The 26,976-nt window shown below is 45.1% G+C and overlaps 1 pseudogene; it reads left to right on the top strand.

The window, feature by feature from the left end:
• The first annotated feature begins 4,366 nt into the window (after positions 1-4,366).
• Positions 4,367-4,485, top strand: LOC134937509 (5S ribosomal RNA; annotated as a pseudogene).
• The last annotated feature ends 22,491 nt before the right edge of the window (positions 4,486-26,976 follow it).

Raw genomic sequence — 26,976 nt, 5'->3', positions numbered from 1 at the left:
CAAAGAAAGTGTCCGTATATATCAGTCCATGTTTAAGATAAGACCGGATATACCGTGTGTACCATGAGTATGGGGGAATTATAGGGTTATATAAATGGCTGGTAAATAGGTAAAAATAAACATAAATGAAATTCATTAGGTGACAAGAAATAGAATTAAAATTAAATGGAAAGAAAATCATAGTGGAAATAAATAATATATGAAATAATATTTAAATCATAGATACCCTGTGTGTATATATTAGGTATATAGGTTATAAAGTGAGATGGTAATGAGAAACGTGACAGCTTGCAATTATTAAAAAATTAGTGACAGGGATGAAATTGAGCCAAATGAAATAAGGAGTATATTATAAAGATTATATTGGTAATTTTAATTGGACTAATGATAATAGTGGGTTAAAACTGAATTGGAAGTGTGGGTGTAAAGTGAGGGACAATATGTTGAAGATGAAAAGGTTGGGTTAAATTTGGTATAACAGAATAGGGAGAGACCTAAGGCATTATGTAAATAAATGTGTGTGAGGTAAGTATAAGGGTGGGATTGATTGGAGGTGCCAAAAGGGGTGGTGTAGAGATGGTGTGGAAGTGTGATGGTTCTGGGTATGGAAGGAGGGAAATAAGGGGAAAGAATAGGTGTGTTAATGTGTAGGTGATGTGACGCTATAAGCTAAGGGGAGGGGTGCCAATAGTGGTAAGGGGATGAAGAGAAAAAGTGTAGTGTAGGTATATGATTATTGTGAAGGTGACTAGTTGAAATTTTTGGGAAAATATGGTTTATAGGAAAAAAATTTTGATAGAAGATGATTATTGTGTGGAAGTGGAAGGTACAAGGATTCAAATAAAGACTCCATAATTGATATATTCATTCATGCCCATTGGAGCAAGGCAATTGAGTTTAAAGGTCCATTCTGATTCATGTTTTAAAAGTTCTTGCATCAGGTCTCCTCCCCGTATTCCTAGGCTCACTTTTTCCAAGCCAAAGGCTTTAAGTTCTTTGGGATTGGCCTGATGATGGTTAAGGAAATGGCGTGCCACTGATGTTAATTTTTTCATTTTTTGAAGATCGGATGTTGCATTTCTCACTGAGCCTACATGTTCCAAGATGCGTTGTTTCAAGGCTCTAGTGGTAATGCCAACATATTTCATATTGCAACTGCATGATATACAGTACACCACCCCAACCGCATTGCAGTTGATAAATTGGTTGATGAATTTTTCTTCACCATATCGGTCCAATACTGATGATGTCTTGACCATATGTGGACATGCTTTGCAAAGAGACATCTACCAATAGTCTCCTACACCAGACTAGTGCGCACTTCCCCCCTACAGTAGAAAATATCCCCAAGGGGGAGTTCCTACGCTTAAAACGCAACTGCTCAGACTCTTCAACCTTCCTACAGAAAAGTAGGGAATTAACAGTAAGATTACGGGAACGTGGCTATAGTCACAGATCAATTAAAAAAGCCAAATGGCATGTCAGCCAGGTATCAAGGGACACATTGATCTTCCCACATACCACAACCAAAAAACACTTGGAACAAAACAACAAGCTCAGATTCGTGGGCACCTTCTGTAGAGAGTGGAGGGAGATACAGGAATCCATCAACAAACACTGGCCAGTCTTACTTTTAGACAAAGATCTGGCAGAAAGTATAGGACCTAAACCATCCATGAGTTGGAGAAGATCTAGAAATCTTAAAGATAAACTCACAAGCAGTCATTTTTCCAAAAACCCTAAAAAACAGTCAACTATTAAGGGGTCCTTCCCATGCGGAACCTGCAAAGCATGTCCACATATGGTCAAGACATCATCAGTATTGGACCGATATGGTGAAGAAAAATTCATCAACCAATTTATCAACTGCAATGCGGTTGGGGTGGTGTACTGTATATCATGCAGTTGCAATATGAAATATGTTGGCATTACCACTAGAGCCTTGAAACAACGCATCTTGGAACATGTAGGCTCAGTGAGAAATGCAACATCCGATCTTCAAAAAATGAAAAAATTAACATCAGTGGCACGCCATTTCCTTAACCATCATCAGGCCAATCCCAAAGAACTTAAAGCCTTTGGCTTGGAAAAAGTGAGCCTAGGAATACGGGGAGGAGACCTGATGCAAGAACTTTTAAAACATGAATCAGAATGGACCTTTAAACTCAATTGCCTTGCTCCAATGGGCATGAATGAATATATCAATTATGGAGTCTTTATTTGAATCCTTGTACCTTCCACTTCCACACAATAATCATCTTCTATCAAAATTTTTTTCCTATAAACCATATTTTCCCAAAAATTTCAACTAGTCACCTTCACAATAATCATATACCTACACTACACTTTTTCTCTTCATCCCCTTACCACTATTGGCACCCCTCCCCTTAGCTTATAGCGTCACATCACCTACACATTAACACACCTATTCTTTCCCCTTATTTCCCTCCTTCCATACCCAGAACCATCACACTTCCACACCATCTCTACACCACCCCTTTTGGCACCTCCAATCAATCCCACCCTTATACTTACCTCACACACATTTATTTACATAATGCCTTAGGTCTCTCCCTATTCTGTTATACCAAATTTAACCCAACCTTTTCATCTTCAACATATTGTCCCTCACTTTACACCCACACTTCCAATTCAGTTTTAACCCACTATTATCATTAGTCCAATTAAAATTACCAATATAATCTTTATAATATACTCCTTATTTCATTTGGCTCAATTTCATCCCTGTCACTAATTTTTTAATAATTGCAAGCTGTCACGTTTCTCATTACCATCTCACTTTATAACCTATATACCTAATATATACACACAGGGTATCTATGATTTAAATATTATTTCATATATTATTTATTTCCACTATGATTTTCTTTCCATTTAATTTTAATTCTATTTCTTGTCACCTAATGAATTTCATTTATGTTTATTTTTACCTATTTACCAGCCATTTATATAACCCTATAATTCCCCCATACTCATGGTACACACGGTATATCCGGTCTTATCTTAAACATGGACTGATATATACGGACACTTTCTTTGCAGGACATCGTCCTCGTCATATCCGGTCGCAAAGCCGAATTCCACGGCACATTTTCTCAACAGGAAGTGATGTAACTTTACGTCTACATCACTTCCTAACAATTAGGTCTCGTTCCGCACTAGGCTATGCCATCACAGCCACCCCGTTACTTACCCCTGTGACCCGGCCCACTCTGTAATAGCTAGCCTTATAACTAACTTTATTTAACTATTCAAATTACGGCTCCACACGACTTCCGGTCGTCATGACCGGAAGTGACGTATATCTGCCGGACGACGTGTCCACGCCAATTCATGCGGGGCATATTCCGGTATGGGCAATGATACTATAACCATTCTTTTATCTTCCCTCTGGGTAAGGCACTCCCTGCGATTGTGGGCTTTGTTAGACTTATATACTAACCTATTCAAACTCTCCTCATCACGGCATTACACGACTTCCGGCCTTCGCGACCGGAAGTGACGCATACTTGTCTGACGATGCGTCCACATTAAAGTTATCACTCCAATAACCCTCCTATTCTCTACCTACTATATTATAACTGACCTCAGCAATTTTTAACTTTATTTGTATTAAACTTTTCTCAAAATAAAGTCCTAATAGATAAAGATATCTAGAGACTGCTTACTGAGGTCACATAATATCACTTCCGGGTCCTGAAACAGGAACTGACATGGAGGAGGTTATATAACATTACCTCCACCCCTTCCCCTGTCTTATTATTGGTCCATCCAATTAGACCACTCCCACTATTGACTCAAATACCTTGCCTTCCACCACTTCTTCACACAGTGAACAAGCCACCATCCGGTGAAACGGCCGTCTGTGTCCTGTGGAGCTGAGCAGTGCACGGCTCAGCCCACTCATCCACTGGTATCGTATAATGTGAAATCTTTTTCAATTGACTGTGTAATCCTTGCGTAATCTGCTATTTGTCTATTCCATCTGAGTAATATTAATCACTCAGTGAAGAACCCTAAATTCCTTATCATTTACTGTCGTCAGGGCTTAAGATATCTGTGTAATTTCACTCCTATTTTTTCTGGGCACAGGAAACCCGTCTCTTTGATCCCTTCTCTACCATGTGAGATATGTGGTTGACAATAGAGAATAGAAGACGGGACCTGTACCTACAAGTTTCCTAGACTCTACTATTCTACAGTACTTTTCACAATTTGATGCCAGTTATCCTGTCCATTTGTTAATTCTAAGGCAACAATAGGACTGGGCACAATAGTGAACTATAGAAGTACTTCTTTGGTATACATCAATAACCATATACCATTGTATTCACAATCAAGGGGTTTTTACTACCATATTTCACTGGGTACGCCCAACCTCGCCTGATCTTGGAAGCTAAGCAGTGAATAGCCTGATTAGTACCTATTTGGGAGACTGCTAGGGAATATCAGGTGTAGTAACAAATATCTCTGTATTTGTGACAAACGGAGGTTTTGGAGTAACCTTTGATCATTACCAATCTTCACACCTTATATTTCTTCTCTCCTAGCCATTGAGCTTTGTTGATTTTTTGTCCATTTTTGTCTTAAGCACTAGCTTTCCCATCTCTGGTATTCCCTTGACACTAATTTCTAAGTAGCAGATTAAACCATTACCAGGTTGGATATATTTTTCTCACAGGTAACTATATAAGGATTATAAATCTCAACATGTTTGCAACATATGCAACATTTATGCATTTAATACCTAACAGATTATCCATCATCCTGTGACAATCAAACTTACTCTCTAATATTTTCACCTCAGGTGTCACTGTCATTTTTATTAGCTAATTTTTATATGTGTGTTTGTTTTGGTGTACCATATTATAATCTATTTTGTATTAAAAGTTAAGTTTTAGTCTTTCAAGCGTGCCCCAACAAAGAGTCTCTCTTTCTCTTCGCAACCTCATCTTCAATCTGACTATCAGGAACTGGACTGCGGGTGCTCCTTCCAGCACTTGCAGGGGGCGTGCAAATGGTGGAAGGCGCATGCTCTTCACGTCCAGTGTTGGGAAGGTCAGGCATCGCAACCGACACAATTGGACTCTCCTTGTGGATTTGGGATTTCGAAGAACGCACAGTTCTTTGCGGTGCTACTGCTTTTGCCAGCTTGAGTCTTTTCATTTTTCTAGCGAGAGGCTGAGTGCCTCCATCCTCATGTGAAGCTGAACCACTAGCCATGAACATAGGCCAGGGCCTCAGCCGTTCCTTGCCACTCCGTGTGGTAAATGGCATATTGGCAAGTTTACGCTTCTCCTCCGACAATTTTATTTTAGGTTTTGGAGTCCTTTTTTTACTGATATTTGGTGTTTTGGATTTGACATGCTCTGTACTATGACATTGGGCATCGGCCTTGGCAGACGACGTTGCTGGCATTTCATCGTCTCGGCCATGACTAGTGGCAGCAGCTTCAGCACGAGGTGGAAGTGGATCTTGATCTTTCCCTAATTTTGGAACCTCAACATTTTTGTTCTCCATATTTTAATAGGCACAACTAAAAGGCACCTCAGGTAAACAATGGAGATGGATGGATACTAGTATACAATTAAGGACGGACTGCCGAGTGCCGACACAGAGGTAGCTACAGCCGTGAACTACCGTACTGTGTCTGCTGCTAATATAGACTGGTTGATAAAGAGATGTCGTAGTATGTATGTATGAAGAAGAAAGAAAAAAAAACCACGGGTAGGTGGTATACAATTATGGACGGACTGCCGAGTGCCGACACAGAGGTAGCCACAGCCGTGAACTACCGTACTGTACTGTGTCTGCTGCTAATATAGACTGGTTGATAAAGAGATGTAGTAGTATGTATGTATAAAGAAGAAAGAAAAAAAAACCACGGGTAGGTGGTATACAATTATGGACGGACTGCCGAGTGCCGACACAGAGGTAGCCACAGCCGTGAACTACCGTACTGTGTCTGCTGCTAATATAGACTGGTTGATAAAGAGATGTCGTAGTATGTATGTATGAAGAAGAAAGAAAAAAAAACCACGGTTAGGTGGTATACAATTATGGACGGACTGCCGAGTGCCGACACAGAGGTAGCCACAGCCGTGAACTACCGTACTGTACTGTGTCTGCTGCTAATATAGACTGGTTGATAAAGAGATGTCGTAGTATGTATGTATAAAGAAGAAAGAAAAAAAAACCACGGTTAGGTGGTATACAATTATGGACGGACTGCCGAGTGCCGACACAGAGGTAGCCACAGCCGTGAACTACCGTACTGTACTGTGTCTGCTGCTAATATAGACTGGTTGATAAAGAGATGTCGTAGTATGTATGTATAAAGAAGAAAGAAAAAAAAACCACGGTTAGGTGGTATACAATTATGGACGGACTGCCGAGTGCCGACACAGAGGTAGCCACAGCCGTGAACTACCGTACTGTACTGTGTCTGCTGCTAATATAGACTGGTTGATAAAGAGATGTAGTAGTATGTATGTATAAAGAAGAAAGAAAAAAAAAACACGGGTAGGTGGTATACAATTATGGATGGACTGCCGAGTGCCGACACAGAGGTAGCTACAGCCGAGAACTACCGTACTGTGTCTGCTGCGACTGGATGATAAATAATGATATAAAAAATATATATATATCACTACTGCAGCCGGACAGGTATATATATTATATAATGACGGACCTGCTGGACACTGTCTGTCAGCAGAATGAGTTTTTTATAGAATAAAAAAAAAAACACCACACAAGTGAAGTCACACGACGAGTGTTTAACTTTTTCAGGCAATCACAATATAGTATACTACTAACTATACTGGTGGTCAGTGTGGTCAGGTCACTGGTCAGTCACACTGGCAGTGGCACTCCTGCAGCAAAAGTGTGCACTGTTTAATTTTAATATAATATGTACTCCTGGCTCCTGCTATAACCTATAACTGGCACTGCAGTGCTCCCCAGTCTCCCCCACAATTATAAGCTGTGTGAGCTGAGCACAGTCAGATATATAATATATACATAGATGATGCAGCACACTGGGCTGAGCAGTGCACACAGATATGGTATGTGACTGTCTTGTACTCCTGGCTCCTGCTATAACCTATAACTGGCACTGCAGTGCTCCCCAGTCTCCCCCACAATTATAAGCTGTGTGAGCTGAGCACAGTCAGATATATAATATATACATAGATGATGCAGGCATGCAGCACACTGGGCTGAGCAGTGCACACAGATATGGTATGTGACTGAGTCACTGTGTGTACCGTTTTTTTCAGGCAGAGAACGGATATATTAAATAAAACAACTGCACTGCTGGTGGTCACTGTGGTCAGTCACTAAACTCTGCACTCTCTTCTACAGTATCAGCCTCAGGTCAATCTCTCTCTCTCTCCTAATCTAAATGGAGAGGACGCCAGCCACGTCCTCTCCCTATCAATCTCAATGCACGTGTGAAAATGGCGGCGACGCGCGGCTCCTTATATAGAATCCGAGTCTCGCGAGAATCCGACAGCGTCATGATGACGTTCGGGCGCGCTCGGGTTAACCGAGCAAGGCGGGAAGATCCGAGTCGCTCGGACCCGTGAAAAAAAACATGAAGTTCGTGCGGGTTCGGATTCAGAGAAACCGAACCCGCTCATCTCTAATATAAAGTAATTTTACTTCATTTAATATTTGATAAAAAAATGTTCAGTAAGAAACTCTTGGCCTAGGGGTGCCGTGAAAAAAATACTGATGACTCTGGGGCGCTGTGATTCAAAAGAGTTTGGGAACCACTGCCATAAAGTATTTAGTAAGTACTTTTGTATTCATATCTACTGTACATGCAACAGCAGGGGGCGTACTTTCCACAGTCAATACAATTTAATAACAAGAAAATACAGTCTGCTCGCTTTTAGATTATTTAAATTGTGACAACAGTGAACACTGACCTCAGCATGTCTTACACACTATGAGTACACAAACATACATTAATAGCAACAGTATTGACCGTGGTGTTAGAGCAGCCTGGACAGTGACAGACTAAATGATGCTATCAGTAGTGAAGGCTTGACTGAAAAAAATGAGTTCTATTGGGAGACTGTTTAATTGCACAGTTACTCAGAAGTAAGTGCATGAATACATACCTGTACGCATCTTGAGGTGTACTGTAGCATGTGCAAATGATGCACCTCCGAACCGTCATAGTATATGCATTGTATGTAAACACGCTTACTGAACTTTATCTACATGTGAACGCATAATCCCAGCCCTGTTCTGCCTCTCCGGTCAGAAGGTTTAAGTCTAGCAAAATACATGCCAGCACATTTTGGCAATGTGCATAGGGAAATCGCATGACATATGTTAAGCTAGTTGGGGTAGTTAGTACTCTGCATCAGCCCCATAATGTTCACACAGGAAGGGATAATGATAATGGCACGAGAAGGATCATTTGTCAGCTACAAGATCATGATTGAGCAGTTTGCAGCCATGCTGATCTAAGGGCCTATTTATTATCAGATTTTAGACCCAATAATTAGAATTTCTTATCATCAGTGTACGTGGCATTAGGACGTTTCTTAACGCCTGGATGGTTTAAAAATCACATCCAGGAACAGAGGCTCTAATAGGAGCTCATCCCTGTGATGCGTGAAGTAAAGTGATTGCATCACTTTAATAAAAATGCCCCTAAATGAGAGCCGGCCGCACACTAGATATAGGTGCTACAGGTGGTGGTTTGCTAGGTGTAGGTGCTGCAGGTGGAGGTGCACTAGGTGGAGGTACTGCAGGTGGAGGTGCACTGGGTGTAGGTGCTGCAGGTGCACACTAGAGGGCTGATTCATAGGCAGACACAAGCCACACGCAATGCTGAACTTTGCACAGCTGAGCGATTATTTATTGGGATTGAACAAAATATTTTGAAATTCCCTATGAGGCACATGTTATACAATGCGCTAATGTGTACAGGAGAGCTTTTAATAGAACTTAAGAGGCAAAGCGATGGGTGTTCCTTGGTGGTGTCTGGGAGATGGCCTGCCGGGAGCACAAAAAATCTGCATGCTTAGATGGAGACACTGCTCCTGCTGCAGGGACATATGTAGTCACACTCGCTGTGGCTGCGATGTGGCCACATGGGCACTCCCGGTGCGCCTAGTCACACATGCGCTGGGCTGCGACTCTTGCTGCTCAATACACTGTGAATGGGGCGTGGGTGCGACTAAGATGCATGTGCACTCTGGCAAGCGTGCGTATCGCGGTATACCAGACTCACTTGCACCTAGTTGCATCCCCAATGAGTGTGGCTACATCTGTATATGTAAGCATCAATGGTGAATGCTATGGTGCGTCGATGATGGACATCTCAGGACTTGCCCAGTCTGATGTACGCTAGTGCACAAAGGGAAGGCAGACACCAGCATTTACCTATTATCACATACGCGGATCCTGCAAAGGACGCTAGAGTGGCTGCAATATCGTCCATCTCTGAATGGTCAGGCCAGATTGCAAAGGTTCTTAATAGGCTGTATGATATCGTCACTCAGCAATGTTGACCAAGAGTCAGGAAGGTGTGAGAGTGAAGAAAGAAAATATGTGAGGTTATGTGTTGACTGGACAAATATAATTAGATAGGAGACATTGAAGGTTACGTGGGTGGACCTGGAATTTGATAAGCTTGTCTGAAGAGGTGCGTTTTCATGGAAAGCTTAAAGGTTTGAAGATTAGAGATGAGTCTTATTGTGCATGGGAGGGCATTCCACAGAGTGGGTGCAGCCCAGAAAAGTTCTTGTAATTTTGAGCGGGAGTAAGTAATCCATGTGGATGAGAGACGCAGGCCTTGTGCAGAGTGGAGAGGCTGGGTAAGGAGATACAGTAACTGTAAACACCTACTGCATAGGTTGGGGCAGAGCCGGCCATAGGCATAGGCAAACTAGGCAATTGCCTAGGGCATTTGATATGCCTAGGGGCATCAGCAGCTTCTGCTGATTAAAATGATATATGGCATGCCTATATTCTGTGTGTAGCATTTCTTATGCAGATACAGCCACAGTCTCACACAATATATAGGCATGCAGCATATCATTTTAATCAGCAGAACCTGCTTGTGCATCCTAGCCACATATCAATGCAAATAAGATGCATTTTCATTAAAAAAAAAGGTGCCCGACGTTAGCATTGAAGCAAGATTTATGAGGACACATCTGTATCCAAGCAGAGGCAGAGGTCACAGTGTTATTGGTAGTGTGAGTGCTGTGTGCATGTGAGTGGGTTGGTTGTGCAGTAGTGTTCGGAATATGTGTAAGGAGCATTATGTGTGTCATGTAAAAATGCATTAATAATGTGCAACATATGTGTAAGGGGCACTATGTGTGTCGTGTATAAGGGCATTAATAATGTGTGGCATATGTGTAACAGGGTACTACTGTATGTGTGTCATTATGTGTATAGGGGCACTAATAATGTGCAGCAAATGTGTAGGGGGCACTATGTGTGTCATTATGTGTATTAATAATGTGCGGCATATATCTAAGGGACATTATGTGTAAAATGGCATTAATAAAGGTTGTCATAATGTGTAAGGCGCATTATGTTTATAAGTACATTAATATTGTGTAAGTGGCATTACTGTGTGGAATTATGTGTATAAATGCATTACTAATGTGTGGCATTATGTGTATAAGGTGCTCTACTATGTGGCGTTGCGTATAGAAAGGGCACTACTGTGTTGTCTAATATGAATAAAGAGCAATAGGGTGTGGTGTAATGTGAATAAGGAGCAATTCAGTGTGATGTAATGTGAATAAGGGGCTCTACTGTGAGGAGTAATGTTTATAAGGTAAAGTAATACTACTGTGGGATGTAATATGAATTATGGACACTATCGCACAATCAAATGTGAATAAAGTTGCAGTACTGTGTGGCGTAATTGGAATTGGGGTTACTATTGTGTGGCCATGCCCCTTGCCAGCAAAACCACACCCCTTTTTGGGCTGTGAGCCAAATGTGCAAACTGTTCCTATTTAAATTATAGTGGGTACAAACACCAAAATAAGGACTGCTATGGGTGAGGGGTGATTGTGCTGGGAAAGAGGTGCAAGGTCAGAGGTGGAACCAGCGGTGGTGCTAGGGGGCACCAGCCAAAATCTTGCCTAGGGCATCATATTGGCTAGGGCCGGCTCTGGGTTGGGGCTTGATATAAATCGATCAGAGCCTGAATGGCAAGACTCCAGGTAATAGTCAAATAGTCAGGCCCATACCTAGTCGATCGCTGGTAAAATGCTGGCGTGCTTCAGTGGTGAGGGGTCGCATAGCTCTTGATGCTAAGATGGTCTCTGTTGCAGACTTTGTTGAAGCCGCTGTTATCGCACAAGGAGGCACTGTGCATGATTTGGGTAGCAGGCCTGGTGTTCCGCATAGCGGTGTTCCCGCCGAGGCAGAAGCATGGATGGCACCACCTTGTCCAGCATCATAGGATGTCATCCTCGCCAATCCTGCTCAATCTGTCAATCAGGTGACTTCTCCAGCCAATCCAGACTCAGCCTTGGGTATAAAGCTTCCTGCTTTGCAGAGCCAAGGTTGTCAGTTCCATAAGTCACACAGCTCTGTGTGTGAGTATTGTAGCTGTGCTCTCTTTCCATACCAGTCTAGTCCTAAAGCTGGGTACACACTGGCAGATATAGCTGCAGTCAGAGGCGGAACTACCGCCAGTGCAACCAGTGCGTTGCACTGGGGCCCGCCTCTGTCCAGGGGCCCAAAGCATGTAATGAGTCAAACTGACTCATTACATGCCGCTGTGTGCTGCGGGCAACCGCTGCCCGCAGCACACAGCCGCCCGGAGAGGAGCTCAGCGGACACGAGGGGAAGGAAGAGGAGGGAGGTGGAGGAGGGAGCCGCAGCAGCGCTGTTTCATTGGTTGAGGCGCTGCTGCTGCTGTCCGTCTGCTTCACTATAGGCTGCCTTCCGCCGCTGTGAAGCGCATCCCAGCATTCACAGTGGCGGAGAACAGCCTATGGTGAAGGACTGGGGCAGCAGCAGCAGCGCCTCCACCAATAATACAGCGCTGCTGCGGCTCCCTCCTCCACCTTCCTCCTCCTCCTTCTCTACTGCCCAGGAATTGTGATCTCTGCCAGAAGCTGCACCGAGGAGCCTCAGCCAGCGGAGAGAGTAAGTATAATTCTTTCTTTCTTTTCTTTCTCAAAAAGGGGGACTGTCTGCCGTAATGTGTAAAAAGGGGGAATCTGCCTGCCGTAATGTGTAAAAAGGGTACGCTGTCTGCCGTTATGTGTAAAAAGGGCACGCTGTCTGCCGTAATGTGTAAAAAGGGCACGCTGTCTGCCGTTATGTGTAAAAAGGGCACGCTGTCTGCCGTTATGTGTAAAAAAGGGATGCTGTCTGCCGCTATGTGTAAAAAGGGGACGCTGTCTGCCGTTATGTGTAAAAAGGGGGATGCTGTCTGCCGTAATGTGCAAAAAAGGGGACGCTGTCTGCCTTAATGTGTAAAAAGGGGATGCTGTCTGCCGTAATATGTAAAAAGGGGATGCTGTCTGCCGTAATGTGTAAAAAGGGGAATCTGTCCGCCGTAAGGTGTAAAGGGGTCTCTACCTGGTGTAGTGTTGCTACTGTGCGGCGCAATTTGAATAATGGAGACTACTGTGCACCGTTTTATGAATTGGTATTATTTTGTGGCCACACCCCTTCCCCACAGAGCCACACCCCTATGTATTTTTGTGGCTGCCTACGGCGCGCACTGCCCCTGCTTTGCATGCAGGGGTGGGGCTCCGATGCTGTTTCTTGCATACAGTGCTAAAATGCTAGGTATGCATTTCTCTGGCCCTGAGCAGGGCCCCCTCACCAGATCCTCTCCAGGGGTGAGGGGGTGGACTTGGATGGGATGAGGGGGTGGGGGGTGGCAAAGCATTTTATCGCACCTGGGCCCACCGCTCGCTAGTTCCGCCACTGGCTGCAGTTCAACTTATCTGCAGATATATCTGCTAATGGTGGTTATTCATACACACGAAAAGATGTGCCAATATATCTTAAAGATATATCTGCTGTTCAATCTATCGGCAGCTTTATATGCAGATGGGGGTTGTTCATACACACAGAAAGATGCACCAATATATCTGCAGACACAGCAGATGCAATATATCTGTGAAATAAAGAACAGAAAAAATCCTGCGCTGTTATTGTACAGAAAAAAAGCTGCTTTCCCTGGGGTAATTGGTTTTAAACCCCTTTTAAACAGCAAAAACAAGAAAAACAACGGGAAAGCGCTATTTAATCTGTTAGTGGATTTTATTATACATTTTTTAGAATATATCACTATAGTTGATACCGGCCAGCATCAATACACATTAGTACAATAAATATAAAAATAAACATAAAAACTACTATATTGCCATATTACTTAAAATTGACTGTTTAAGATAATGACCTGTGCAGCTGCACCATGAACTTATAAGCAACAAAGTCTCTTTCCCTTAATCTTCAGTGATACTTTGTAATCAGCACATGTTCCTTTAACTCCACAAGCCGGATGTAATCATATAAGTCATGCACTTAAAAGTTATTTTACTTGTGATTAATACTTGCACTTAGTATAATATGGTTAATAGCTTTTCACACTCGCCTCCCAATTAGTAAATAAGAAGCATTCCTGCATGGCCATGCAACATATATTGGGCAGTCCAAAGCTTTCATGAACAGGTTAGTTACCAGAGTGTGATTGTAAACCGTTCAGCAGCTTGTAACACGGTTTAAATGATAACCCTCCCGGCTGCAGCTCTTCCAATCAGCCTTATCTGGAGTCCGTGTGTGGTCACTCTTCACTTCTTTAACCCCTATGAGCAATGGGGTAAATGGTAGCCAGCCGGCCGACAAGTGAATCTCCGCTTTGTCCCGCAATCTGGGAGAAGATACAGACGCGTTTCCCCGCCTTCCAAACCTCGGCGGCTTCCTCAGTGTAAAAATGCACTGAGGAAGCCGCCGAGGTTTGGAAGGCTGGGAAACGCATCTGTATCTTCTCCCAGATTGCGGGACACAGCGGAGATTCACTTGTCGGCCGGCTGGCTACCATTTACCCCATTGCTCATAGGGGTTAAAGAAGTGAAGAGTGACCACACACGGACTCCAGATAAGGCTGATTGGAAGAGCTGCAGCCGGGAGGGTTATCATTTAAACCATGTTACAAGCTGCTGAACAGTTTACAATCACACTCTGGTAACTAACCTGTTCATGAAAGCTTTGGACTGCCCAATATATGTTGCATGGCCATGCAGGAATGCTTCTTATTTACTAATTGGGAGGCGAGTGTGAAAAGCTATTAACCATATTATACTAAGTGCAAGTATTAATCACAAGTAAAATAACTTTTAAGTGCATGACTTATATGATTACATCCGGCTTGTGGAGTTAAAGGAACATGTGCTGATTGCAAAGTATCACTGAAGATTAAGGGAAAGAGACTTTGTTGCTTATAAGTTCATGGAGCAGCTGCACAGGTCATTATCTTAAACAGTCAATTTTAAGTAATATGGCAATATAGTAGTTTTTATGTTTATTTTTATATTTATTGTACTAATGTGTATTGATGCTGGCCGGTATCAACTATAGTGATATATTCTAAAAAAATGTATAATAAAATCCACTAACAGATTAAATAGTGCACTCCGGTTGTTTTTCTTGTTATATCTGTGAAATGGTGCCCATACACTTGTGCAATGCCCCGCAACGCGACATCACGGGGCATCACACCGTCAGTTCAGGTGCGATGAAATCGAACCTGAACTGCCAAAGTGATTACCATGCGATCATGCGATAGATTGCATGGTAGTCATGTGATGGGCACATCACCACTGGGTGGGAGTGGCCTCTGGCCGCTCCCTGGCGGGTGCACATCGCACATCGCAGTGCGATATATAGCATGTGTTTTTAAAAACACATGCGCTCGCACTGCGATTCGATAAATATTAAGTGTAGCACGTACTATCTTGAGACGTGAGATTCGACCGGCGTGCCTCGCGTCGAAAGGTACCTAAAATGTGCATATAATCCTTCGATTTCTCTCACAGATGCAGTCGAAATCGAAGGTTAGCACCGATTATCTCACAAGTGTATGGGCACCAAAAGACGTCTTTCACAGATATATTGCATATAAATCTACAGATCGGCAAAACATATATTGGTTGATCAATTGATTGGCCAAGCTATCTGCCAGTGTGTACCCAACATAAGGGCGTTACCTGTGACCCAGACTCTTCCTGTGTTAAATCTGGTATCAGCATTTATCGAGTGTATATTTCTGACCATCAGTGCAAGTCAGATATTCTTTACCATCGGTGCAAGTCCGATATTGCTGACCATTGGAGCAAGTCCGATATTCTTGACCATCGGTGCAAGTCCGATATTACTGACAATTGGTACAAGTTCGATATTCTTGACCATAGATGCAAGTCTGATATTCCTGACCTTTGGTACAAGTCCAATATTCCAATCCATCGGTGCAAGTCCGACATTCCTGACCATCGGTGCAAGACCGGTATTCCAGACCATTAGTGCAAGTCTGATATTCCTGATCATTGGTGCAATATCCCTATCCACCAGACAAACTCTCCAGATCATTGGAGTCATCCAACATTGGAGCTCTGTCCAATTCTAGTCTATCGGTTGTCTACTTCAGCGTAGTACCAGTCCCAAGACTTCAGTCATCGGAACCAGTCCGATATCCCTTGGTTATCTGTCCCTAGACCGATTCACATTCTCACTTCTTAATGCTAGCACAGGTGACCCAGCCAGAAAGCACAACCAGCCCGTCGGGGGCAGCTGAGCCCAAATTTCCTTACTGGAATCCATGGTGGACACCACTGGTGGGGTAAGATTCCGCGGCCCAGATCTGGGTCTTTACCGGTCGCTAGTTTTCATATTGTACCTTCTCTGTAGTTCTGGCTACTATCACCTGAACGCAAAGAAGCTATTTAAAACCCTCCAGCTTTACATATTCCTTTAACCCAACTGCATCCAGTTCTGAGACAGAGTCGGATACACAAATATTACAAATCCTGACACTGAATATGAGCGCTGGCATGCACACTAAGGTGGAGCCTCTGGCCTGATTCAGAGGTGTGCGTAAATGCAATCACAGCTGCAAATGTGTATGCAGTGGCTATGCAGATGTCGCTGCCGCCTGGATTTGTACTGAGACACCCATTAGCGGCTCTATAAATCCCAGCGGTGGCATACAGGGACACAGCATTGTGTACTGATCAGTGGGCTATCAGACTTCTAAGTAGCCGTATGGGTGTGCAGCATGGCAGCCGGAGCCATTGTAGCTGCGTAAGAGAGTGCAGTCTCATTTTCAAGGTAAGACACTGAAAATGGTCACAACATGCCTGCATTTTTGTCACCCCCCCAAACAGTCCCTGCCTCATTCCTCTCTGCGACCACCATCACGGCACAAACACAGTGTGACTCAGACGCATGCACAGTCGGCCAATAATAATAATACCCCAATAGGAGTCATTTATCAGGTAGGGAAAACCCCGTCACCACAGCCTGACAGGGACAATGTCAACTTGTCAAACCAAAAAAAAAAAAAAAAAAACAACATTAATGAGAACCCAGGGCATAGCTCCCAGAGGCAAGGGAGACTCCTGCCTCCGGGCTCCAAGCCCTGAAGGGGCACCTGCATGTACATCAGCACCTGTGTGATTCACAGCAGGATCCAAGTCTGTCCCAAGAGCCATGCTAACACCTGCAATAGGGAACAGGATGGCTCCCGCCTGGTACTGCTCAGCCTGCACTGTAGCAAGCAACAGTGCAGCTTTATATGCGAGTAGAAGTATTTTATATTGAACATGGCATAATATGGGCAACCAATGGAGTGACTAACAGAGAGGATCAGCATATGATGAACGTCTTGCTAGGAAGATTAGCCTTGCAGCTGCATTCAAAATGTATTGTAGTGCGGTGAAACAAAGTTCTGAAATCCATTAAATTTCCTAAACGGTCTTCCCCTATTCATATGTTACCCATTTCACTTACAAAATAAGATATTCATGTATGTACAATACAGAGTTAGACTTTTTTTCTACCACTTTTTGACAAATAAATATTTAAAATGGGATGCAGTGAAGATGCTGACATACATTGGAATCCCGACGCCGGAACTCTGAAATGGGCAGAAGATCAACGCTGGAATCCCGACGGCTGGCGTCCCAACAGTAAGACCAGCTGGCAGGTTAGGTTTAGGAAAGGGAAGGGGGTGGGGATTAGGTTTAGGTGTCACACGGGGGGTTTGGGATAGGCAGCGGTGGTAAAGTAGGTTAGGGTTAGGCTGCGGGGACGGGGTGTTAGGTTTAGGCACCCCCAGGGTTGGTTAGGGTCAGGCTGTGGTGGAGGGACAGTTAGGTTTAGGTAGTATGGATGGGGGGTTAGGGTTAGGCAAGAAGGGAGGAGGTTAGGGTTAGGCTGGAGGTACAGAGGGTTGGGGAGAGGGGGGAATAGCCTCTACTCACCCCTGTCGGGAGTTCTTAAATCGGGATCCTGGCGTCGGTATTATGAACGCCGGGATCCCTGCCACCAACATTACATACTTATTCCATTTTAAATAACTGTTAATTGTAGTAAGAAAAAATCTTGTATCACCCGGCTTCACAATAAATGTCACCAGAACTGCTGAGTGATCTGAGTTCCCCGGCAATACCAGTTGACAATGGAAATTTACCACTTAGCAAGGACATTGGGAAAGCATATTAATAGATTTGTGCATGTGCAGTGGACTTGGGCTTCCAGTTTCACTTTCAATAGACTATAAAATAGACATAAAAATAGATTGGGAATGTGTTTTCTACTTCTGCATTACCGGTGGAAAGGTAAAAGAATCTAGGATCTCCTACAATAACTATAGAGGAGGTGTGGGTCTTTCCAACAATGGAGTTGATTCAATTTAACGCAATGTAAAAAGCGCCAGGAAGGAAGTCCGAAACCTATTTAATTCAATGCGCTATTATATCAGAGAATGCCAGTACTCATGCCTTATACCGGGTGTTTAGTTGCAAGAATTAGCATTTAAGTGCCCCGCTGCAACGCTGTTTGCCCTGCGCAATGGCACAAAACAGCATTGCAGCACTAGTTTTATCGGATTTTTGCAAGCAGGAATCCTGTACTTAGACTTATCAGCACACTGAATTGAATAACTCCAGGACCTCCTTCCCGGTGCTATTAACAACGTGCTGAATTGAATCAACCCCAATGTTTCCCACTTTGGGGGTAATTCTGAGTTGATCGCAGCATCAAGTTTGTTAGCAATTGGGCAAAACCATGTGTACTGCAGGGGAGGCAGATATAACATTTGCAGAGAGTTAGATTTGGGTGGGTTATTTCTAGTGATGTGCACCGGACATTTTTCGGGTTTTGTGTTTTGGTTTTGGATTCGGTTCCGCGGCCGTGTTTTGGATTCGGACGCGTTTTGGCAAAACCTCCCTGAAATTTTTTGTCGGATTCGGGAGTGTTTTGGATTAGTTTTTTTTTTTTTTACAAAAAACCCTCAAAAACAGCTTAAATCATAGAATTTGGGGGTCATTTTGATCCCATAGTATTATTAACCTCAATAACCATAATTTCCACTCATTTTCAGTCTATTATGAACACCTCACACCTCACAATATTATTTTTAGTCCTAAAATTTGCACCGAGGTCGCTGGATGGCTAAGCTAAGCAACACAAGTGGCCGACACAAACACCTGGCCCATCTAGGAGTGGCACTGCAGTGTCAGGCAGGATGGCACTTCAAAAAAATTGTCCCCAAACAGCACATGATGCAAAAAAAAAAAGAGGTGCACCAAGGTCGCTGTGTGACTAAGCTAAACGACACAAGTGGCCGACTTAAACACCTGGCCCATCTAGGAGTGGCACTGCAGTGTCAGGCAGGATGGCACTTCAAAAAAATTGTCCCCAAACAGCACATGATGCAAAGTAAAAAAGAGGCGCACCAAGGTCGCTGTGTGACTAAGCTAAGCGACACAAGTGGCCGACACAAACACCTGGCCCATCTAGGAGTGGCACTGCAGTGTCAGGCAGGATGGCACTTCAAAAAAATTGTCCCCAAACAGCACATGATGCAAAGAAAATGAAAGAAAAAAGAGGTGCAAGATGGAATTGTCCTTGGGCCCTCCCACCCACCGTTATGTTGTATAAATAGGACATGCACACTTTAACGAACCCATTATTTCAGCGACAGGGTATGCCACACGACTGTGACTGAAATGACTGGTTGGTTTGGGCCCCCACCAAAAAAAGAAGCAATCAATCTCTCCTTGCACAAACTGGCTCTACAGAGGCAAGATGTCCACCTCATCATCATCCTCCGATTCCTCACCCCTTTCACTGTGTACATCCCCCTCCTCACAGATTATTAATTCGTCCCCACTGGAATCCACCATCTCAGGTCCCTATGTACTTTCTGGAGGCAATTGCTGCTGGTGAATGTCTCCACGGAGGAATTGATTATAATTCATTTTGATGAACATCATCTTCTCCACATTTTCTGGAAGTAACCTTGTACGCCGATAGCTGACAAGGTGAGCGGCTGCACTAAACACTCTTTCGGAGTACACACTGGAGGGAGGGCAACTTAGGTAGAATAAAGCCAGTTTGTGCAAGGGCCTCCAAATTGCCTCTTTTTCCTGCCAGTATACGTACGGACTGTCTGACGTGCCTACTTGGATGCGGTCACTCATATAATCCTCCACCATTCTTTCAATGGTGAGAGAATCATATGCAGTGACAGTAGACGACATGTCAGTAATCGTTGGCAGGTCCTTCAGTCCGGACCAGATGTCAGCACTCGCTCCAGACTGCCCTGCATCACCGCCAGCGGGTGGGCTCGGAATTCTTAGCCTTTTCCTCGCACCCCCAGTTGCGGGAGAATGTGAAGGAGGAGATGTTGACGGGTCACGTTCCGCTTGACTTGACAATTTTCTCACCAGCAGGTCTTTGAACCTCTGCAGACTTGTGTCTGCCGGAAAGAGAGATACAACGTAGGTTTTAAACCTAGGATCGAGCACGGTGGCCAAAATGTAGTGCTCTGATTTCAACAGATTGTCCACCCGTGAATCCTGGTTAAGCGAATTAAGGGCTCCATCCACAAGTCCCACATGCCTAGCGGAATCGCTCTGTTTTAGCTCCTCCTTCAATCTCTCCAGCTTCTTTTGCAAAAGCCTGATGAGGGGAATGACCTGACTCAGGCTGGCAGTGTCTGAACTGACTTCACATGTGGCAAGTTCAAAGGGTTGCAGAACCTTGTACAACGTTGAAATCATTCTCCACTGCGCTTGAGTCAGGTGCATTCCCCCTCCTTTGCCTATATCGTAGGCAGATGTATAGGCTTGAATGGCCTTTTGCTACTCCTCCATTCTCTGAAGCATATAGAGGGTTGAATTCCACCTCGTTACCACCTCTTGCTTAAGATGATGGCAGGGCAGGTTCAGGAATGTTTGGTGGTGCTCCAGTCTTCGGCACGCGGTGGCTGAATGCCGAAAGTGGGCTGCAATTCTTCGGGCCACCGACAGCATCTCTTGCACGCCCCTGTCGTTTTTTAAATAATTCTGCACCACCAAATTCAATGTATCTGCAAAACATGGGACGTGCTGGAATTTGCCCAGATGTAATGCACGCACAATATTGCTGGCGTTGTCCGATGTCACAAATCCCCAGGAGAGTCCAATTGGGGTAAGCCATTCTGCAATGATCTTCCTCAGTTTCCGTAAGAGGTTGTCAGCTGTGTGCCTCTTATGGAAAGCGGTGATACAAAGCGTAGCCTGCCTAGGAACGAGTTGGCGTTTGCGAGATGCTGCTACTGGTGCCGCCGCTGCTGTTCTTGCTGCGGGAGGCAATACATCTACCCAGTGGGCTGTCACAGTCATATAGTCCTGAGTCTGCCCTGCTCCACTTGTCCACATGTCCGTGGTTAAGTGGACATTGGGTACAACTGCATTTTTTAGGACACTGGTGACTCTTTTTCTGAGGTCTGTGTACATTTTCGGTATCGCCTGCCTAGAGAAATAGAAACTAGATGGTATTTGGTACCGGGGACACAGTACCTCAATCAAGTCTCTAGTTGCCTCTGAATTAACGGTGGATACTGGAACCACGTTTCTCACCGCCCAGGCTGCCAAGGCCTGAGTTATCTGCTTTGCAGCAGGATGACTGCTGTGATATTTCATCTTCCTCACAAAGGACTGTTGGACAGTCAATTGCTTACTGGAAGTAGTACAAGTGGTCTTCCGACTTCCCCTCTGGGATGACGATCGACTCCCAGCAGCAACAACAGCAGCGCCAGCAGCAGTAGGCGTTACACTCAAGGATGCATCGGAGGAATCCCAGGCAGGAGAGGACTCGTCAGACTTGACAGTGACATGGCCTGCAGGACTATTGGCTTTCCTGGGTAAGGAGGAAATTGACACTGAGGGAGTTGGTGGTGTGGTTTGCAGGAGCTTGGTTACAAGAGGAAGGGATTTAGTTGTCAGTGGACTCCTTCCGCTGTCACCCAAAGTTTTTGAACTTGTCACTGACTTCTGATGAATGCGGTCCAGGTGACGTATAAGGGAGGATGTTCCTAGGTGGTTAACGTCCTTACCCCTACTTATTACAGCTTGACAAAGGCAACACATGGCTTGACACCTGTTGTCCGCATTTGTGTTGAAATAATTCCACACCGAAGAGCTGATTTTTTTTGTATTTTGACCAGGCATGTCAATGGCCATATTCGTCCCACGGACAACAGGTGTCTCCCCGGGTGCCTGACTTAAACAAACCACCTCACCATCAGAATCCTCCTTGTCAATTTCCTCCCCAGCGCCAGCAACACCCATATCCTCATCCTGGTGTACTTCAACAGTGACATCTTCAATTTGACTATCAGGAACTGGACTGCGGGTGCTCCTTCCAGCACTTGCAGGGGGCGTGCAAATGGTGGAAGGCGCAAGCTCTTCCCGTCCAGTGTTGGGAAGGTCAGGCATCACAACCGACACAATTGGACTCTCCTTGGGGATTTGTGATTTAGAAGAACGCACAGTTCTTTGCTGTGCTTTTGCCAGCTTAAGTCTTTTCATTTTTCTAGCGAGAGGATGAGTGCTTCCATCCTCATGTGAATCTGAACCACTAGCCATGAACATAGGCCAGGGCCTCAGCCGTTCCTTGCCACTCCGTGTCGTAAATGGCATATTGGCAAGTTTACGCTCCTCATCAGACGCTTTCAATTTTGATTTTTGGGTCATTTTACTGAACTTTTGTTTTTTGGATTTTACATGCTCTCTACTATGACATTGGGCATCGGCCTTGGAAGACGACGTTGATGGCATTTCATCATCTCGGCCATGACTAGTGGCAGCAGCTTCAGCATGAGGTGGAAGTGGATCTTGATCTTTCCCTATTTTAACCACCACATTTTTGTTCTCCATTTTTTAATGTGTGGAATTATATGCCAGTATCAATAGCAACGGCCTACTACTATATATACTGCGCACAACTGAAATGCACCACAGGTATGGATGGATAGTATACTTGACGACACAGAGGTAGGTAGAGCAGTGGCCTACTGTACAGTACTGCTATATATTATATACTGGTGGTCAGCAAAGTGTGCAAAACTGAAATGCACCACAGGTATGGATGGATAGTATACTTGACGACACAGAGGTAGGTACAGCAGTGGCCTACTGTACCGTACTGCTATATATTATATACTGGTGGTCAGCAAACTGTGCAAAAATGAAATGCACCACAGGTATGGATGGATAGTATACTTGACGACACAGAGGTAGGTACAGCAGTGGCCTACTGTACCTTACTGCTATAATAAGAATTTACTCACCGGTAATTCTATTTCTCGTAGTCCGTAGTGGATGCTGGGTACTCCGTAAGGACCATGGGGAATAGACGGGCTCCGCAGGAGACTGGGCACTCTTAAAAGAAAGATTAGGTACTATATCTGGTGTGCACTGGCTCCTCCCTCTATGTCCCTCCTCCAGACCTCAGTTAGGGAAACTGTGCCCGGAAGAGCTGACATTACTAGGAAAGGATTTGGAATCCAGGGTAAGACTCATACCAGCCACACCAATCACACCGTACAACTTGTGATAACTATACCCAGTTAACAGTATGAACAACAACTGAGCCTCATTCAACAGATGGCTCAGAACAATAACCCTATAGTTAAGCAATAACTATATACAAGTATTGCAGAAAGTCCGCACTTGGGATGGGCTCCCAGCATCCACTACGGACTACGAGAAATAGAATTACCGGTGAGTAAATTCTTATTTTCTCTGACGTCCTAGTGGATGCTGGGTACTCCGTAAGGACCATGGGGATTATACCAAAGCTCCCAAACGGGCGGGAGAGTGCGGATGACTCTGCAGCACCGAATGAGCAAACTCAAGGTCCTCCTCAGCCAGGGTATCAAACTTGTAGAATTTTGCAAAAGTGTTTGATCCCGACCAAGTAGCAGCTCGGCAAAGTTGTAAAGCCGAGACCCCTCGGGCAGCCGCCCAAGAAGAGCCCACCTTCCTCGTGGAATGGGCTTTTACTGATTTAGGATGCGGCAGTCCAGCCGCAGAATGTGCAAGTTGAATAGTGCTACAGATCCAGCGAGCAATAGTCTGCTTTGAAGCAGGAGCACCCAGCTTGTTGGGTGCATGCAGGATAAACAGCGAGTCAGTTTTTCTGACTCTAGCCGTCCTGGAAACATAGATTTTCAGGGCCCGGACTACGTCCAGCAACTTGGAATCCTCCAAGTCCCGAGTAGCCGCAGGCACCACAATAGGTTGGTTCAAATGAAACGCTGATACCACCTTAGGGAGAAATTGGGGACGAGTCCTCAATTCTGCCCTGTCCATATGGAAAATCAGATATGGGCTTTTACAGGACAAAGCCGCCAATTCTGACACACGCCTAGCTGAGGCCAAGGCCAACAGCATGACTACCTTCCACATGAGATACTTCAACTCCACGGTCTGAAGTGGCTCAAACCAATGTGATTTTAGGAAATCCAACACTACGTTGAGATCCCAAGGTGCCACTGGAGGCACAAAAGGGGGCTGAATATGCAGCACTCCCTTAACAAACGTCTGAACTTCAGGCAGTGAAGCCAGTTCTTTTTGAAAGAAAATAGACAGGGACGAAATCTGGACTTTAATGGATCCCAATTTTAGGCCCATAGTCACTCCTGACTGTAGGAAGTGCAGAAATCGACCCAGCTGAAATTCCTCTGTTGGGGCCTTCATGGCCTCACACCAAGCAACATATTTTCGCCATATGCGGTGATAATGTTTTGCTGTCACATCCTTCCTAGCTTTTATCAGCGTAGGAATAACTTCAACTGGAATGCCCTTTTCCATTAGGATCCGGCGTTCAACCGCCATGCTGTCAAACGCAGCCGCGGTAAGTCTTGGAACAGACAGGGCCCCTGCTGTAGCAGGTCCTGTCGGAGCGGCAGAGGCCAAGGGTCCTCTGAGATCATTTCTTGTAGTTCCGGGTACCAAGTTCTTCTTGGCCAATCCGGAACGATGAGTATAGTTCTTACTCCTCTCTTTCTTATTTCCTCAGTACCTTTGGTATGAGAGGAAGAGGAGGGAACACATAAACCGACTGGTACACCCACGGCGTCCACAGCTATCGCCTGAGGGTCCCTTGACCTGGCGCAATATCTTTTTAGCTTTTTGTTGAGGCAGGACGCCATCATGTCCACCTGTGGCCTTTCCCAACGATTTACAATCAGCTGGAAGACTTCTGGATGAAGTCCCCACTCTCCCGGGTGGAGGTCGTGCCTGCTGAGGAAGTCTGCTTCCCAGTTGTCCACTCCCGGAATGAACACCGCTGACAGTGCTAGCACGTGATTCTCCGCCCATCGGAGGATCCTTGTAGCTTCTGCCATCGCCATCCTGCTTCTTGTGCCGCCCTGTCGGTTTACATGGGCGACCGCCGTGATGTTGTCTGACTGAATCAGCACCGGCTGGTTTTGAAGCAGGGGTTCTGCTTGACTTAGGGCATTGTAAATGGCCCTTAGTTCCAGAATATTTATGTGTAGGGAAGTCTCCTGACTCGACCATTGTCCTTGGAAGTTTCTTCCCTGAGTGACTGCCCCCCAACCTCGGAGGCTTGCATCCGTGGTCACCAGGACCCAGTCCTGAATGCCGAATCTGCGGCCCTCGAGAAGATGAGCACTCTGCAGCCACCACAGCAGAGACACCCTGGCCCTCGGGGACAGGGTGATCAGCCGATGCATCTGAAGATGCGATCCGGACCACTTGTCTAACAGATCCCACTGAAAGATCCTTGCATGGAACCTGACGAAGGGAATTGCTTCGTAAGAAGCTACCATCTTTCCCAGGACTCGCGTGCAGTGATGCACCGACACCTGTTTTGGTATCAGGAGGTCTCTGACCAGAGATGACCACTCCTTGGCCTTCTCCTCCGGGAGAAACACCTTCTTCTGTTCTGTGTCCAGAATCATGCCCAAGAACAGCAGACGCGTCGTAGGAACCAGCTGCGACTTTGGGATATTCAGAATCCAGCCGTGCTGTTGTAGCACTTCCCGAGATAGTGCTTCTCCGACTAAAAACTGTTCCTTGGACCTTGCCTTTATAAGGAGATTGTCCAAGTACGGGATAATTATAACTCCCTTCTTTCGAAGGAGTATCATCATTTCGGCCATTACCTTGGTAAATACCCTCTGTGCCGTGGACAGACCAAACGGCAACGTCTGGAATTGGTAATGGCAGTCCTGTACCACAAACCTGAGGTACTCCTGGTGAGGTGGGTAAATGGGGACATGTAGGTAAGCATCCTTGATGTCCAGTGACACCATAAAATCCCCCTCTTCCAGGCTTGCAATAACCGCCCTGAGCGATTCCATTTTGAACTTGAACTTCCTTATATAAGTGTTCAAGGATTTCAAATTTAGAATGGGTCTCACCGAACCGTCTGGTTTCGGTACCACAAACATTGTGGAATAGTAACCCCGTCCCTGTTGAAGGAGGGGAACTTTGATTATCACCTGCTTAAGGTACAGCTTGTGAATTGCCGCCAGTATTACCTCCCTTTCCTTGGGAGTAGCTGGCAAGGCTGATTTGAGGTAACGGCGAGGGGGAGACGCCTCGAACTCCAGCTTGTATCCCTGAGATACCACTTGTAGAACCCAGAGATCCACCTGTGAGCGAACCCACTGGTCGCTGAAGTTCCGGAGACGGGCCCCCACCGCACCTGGCTCCACCTGTGGAGCCCCAGCGTCATGCGGTGGACTTAGTGGAAGCAGGGGAGGATTTTTGTTCCTGGGAACTGGCTGTCTGGTGCAGCTTTTTCCCTCTACCCCTGCCTCTGGGCAGAAAGGACGCACCTCTGACCTGCTTGCCTTTCTGAGGCCGAAAGGACTGTACTTGATAATACGGTGCTTTCTTAGGCTGTGAGGGAACCTGAGGTAAAAAAGTCGACTTCCCAACTGTTGCTGTGGATACGAGGTCCGAGAGACCGTCCCCAAACAATTCCTCACCTTTATAAGGCAAAACTTCCATGTGCCTTTTAGAATCAGCATCACCTGTCCACTGCCGTGTCCATAATACTCTCCTGGCAGAAATGGACATTGCATTAATTCTAGATGCCAGCCGGCAAATGTCCCTCTGTGCATCCCTCATATATAAGACTACGTCTTTAATATGCTCTATGGTTAGCAAAATAGTATCCCTGTCAAGGGAATCAATGTTATCTGACAGGGTATCAGACCATGCTGCTGCAGCACTACACATCCATGCTGAAGCAATAGCAGGTCTCAGTATAGTACCTGAGTGTGTATACACAGACTTCAGGATAGCCTTCTGCTTTCTATCTGCAGGCTCCTTTAAGGCGGCCGTATCCTGAGACGGCAGTGCCACCTTTTTTGATAAGCGTGTGAGCGCCTTGTCCACCCTAGGGGATGTTTCCCAATGC

This window comes from Pseudophryne corroboree, chromosome 6 (assembly GCF_028390025.1).
Source record: "Pseudophryne corroboree isolate aPseCor3 chromosome 6, aPseCor3.hap2, whole genome shotgun sequence".
Lineage (NCBI taxonomy): Eukaryota > Metazoa > Chordata > Amphibia > Anura > Myobatrachidae > Pseudophryne > Pseudophryne corroboree.
Note: the sequence above shows the minus strand (reverse complement) of the source record. Positions and strands in the feature narration are given on the sequence as shown.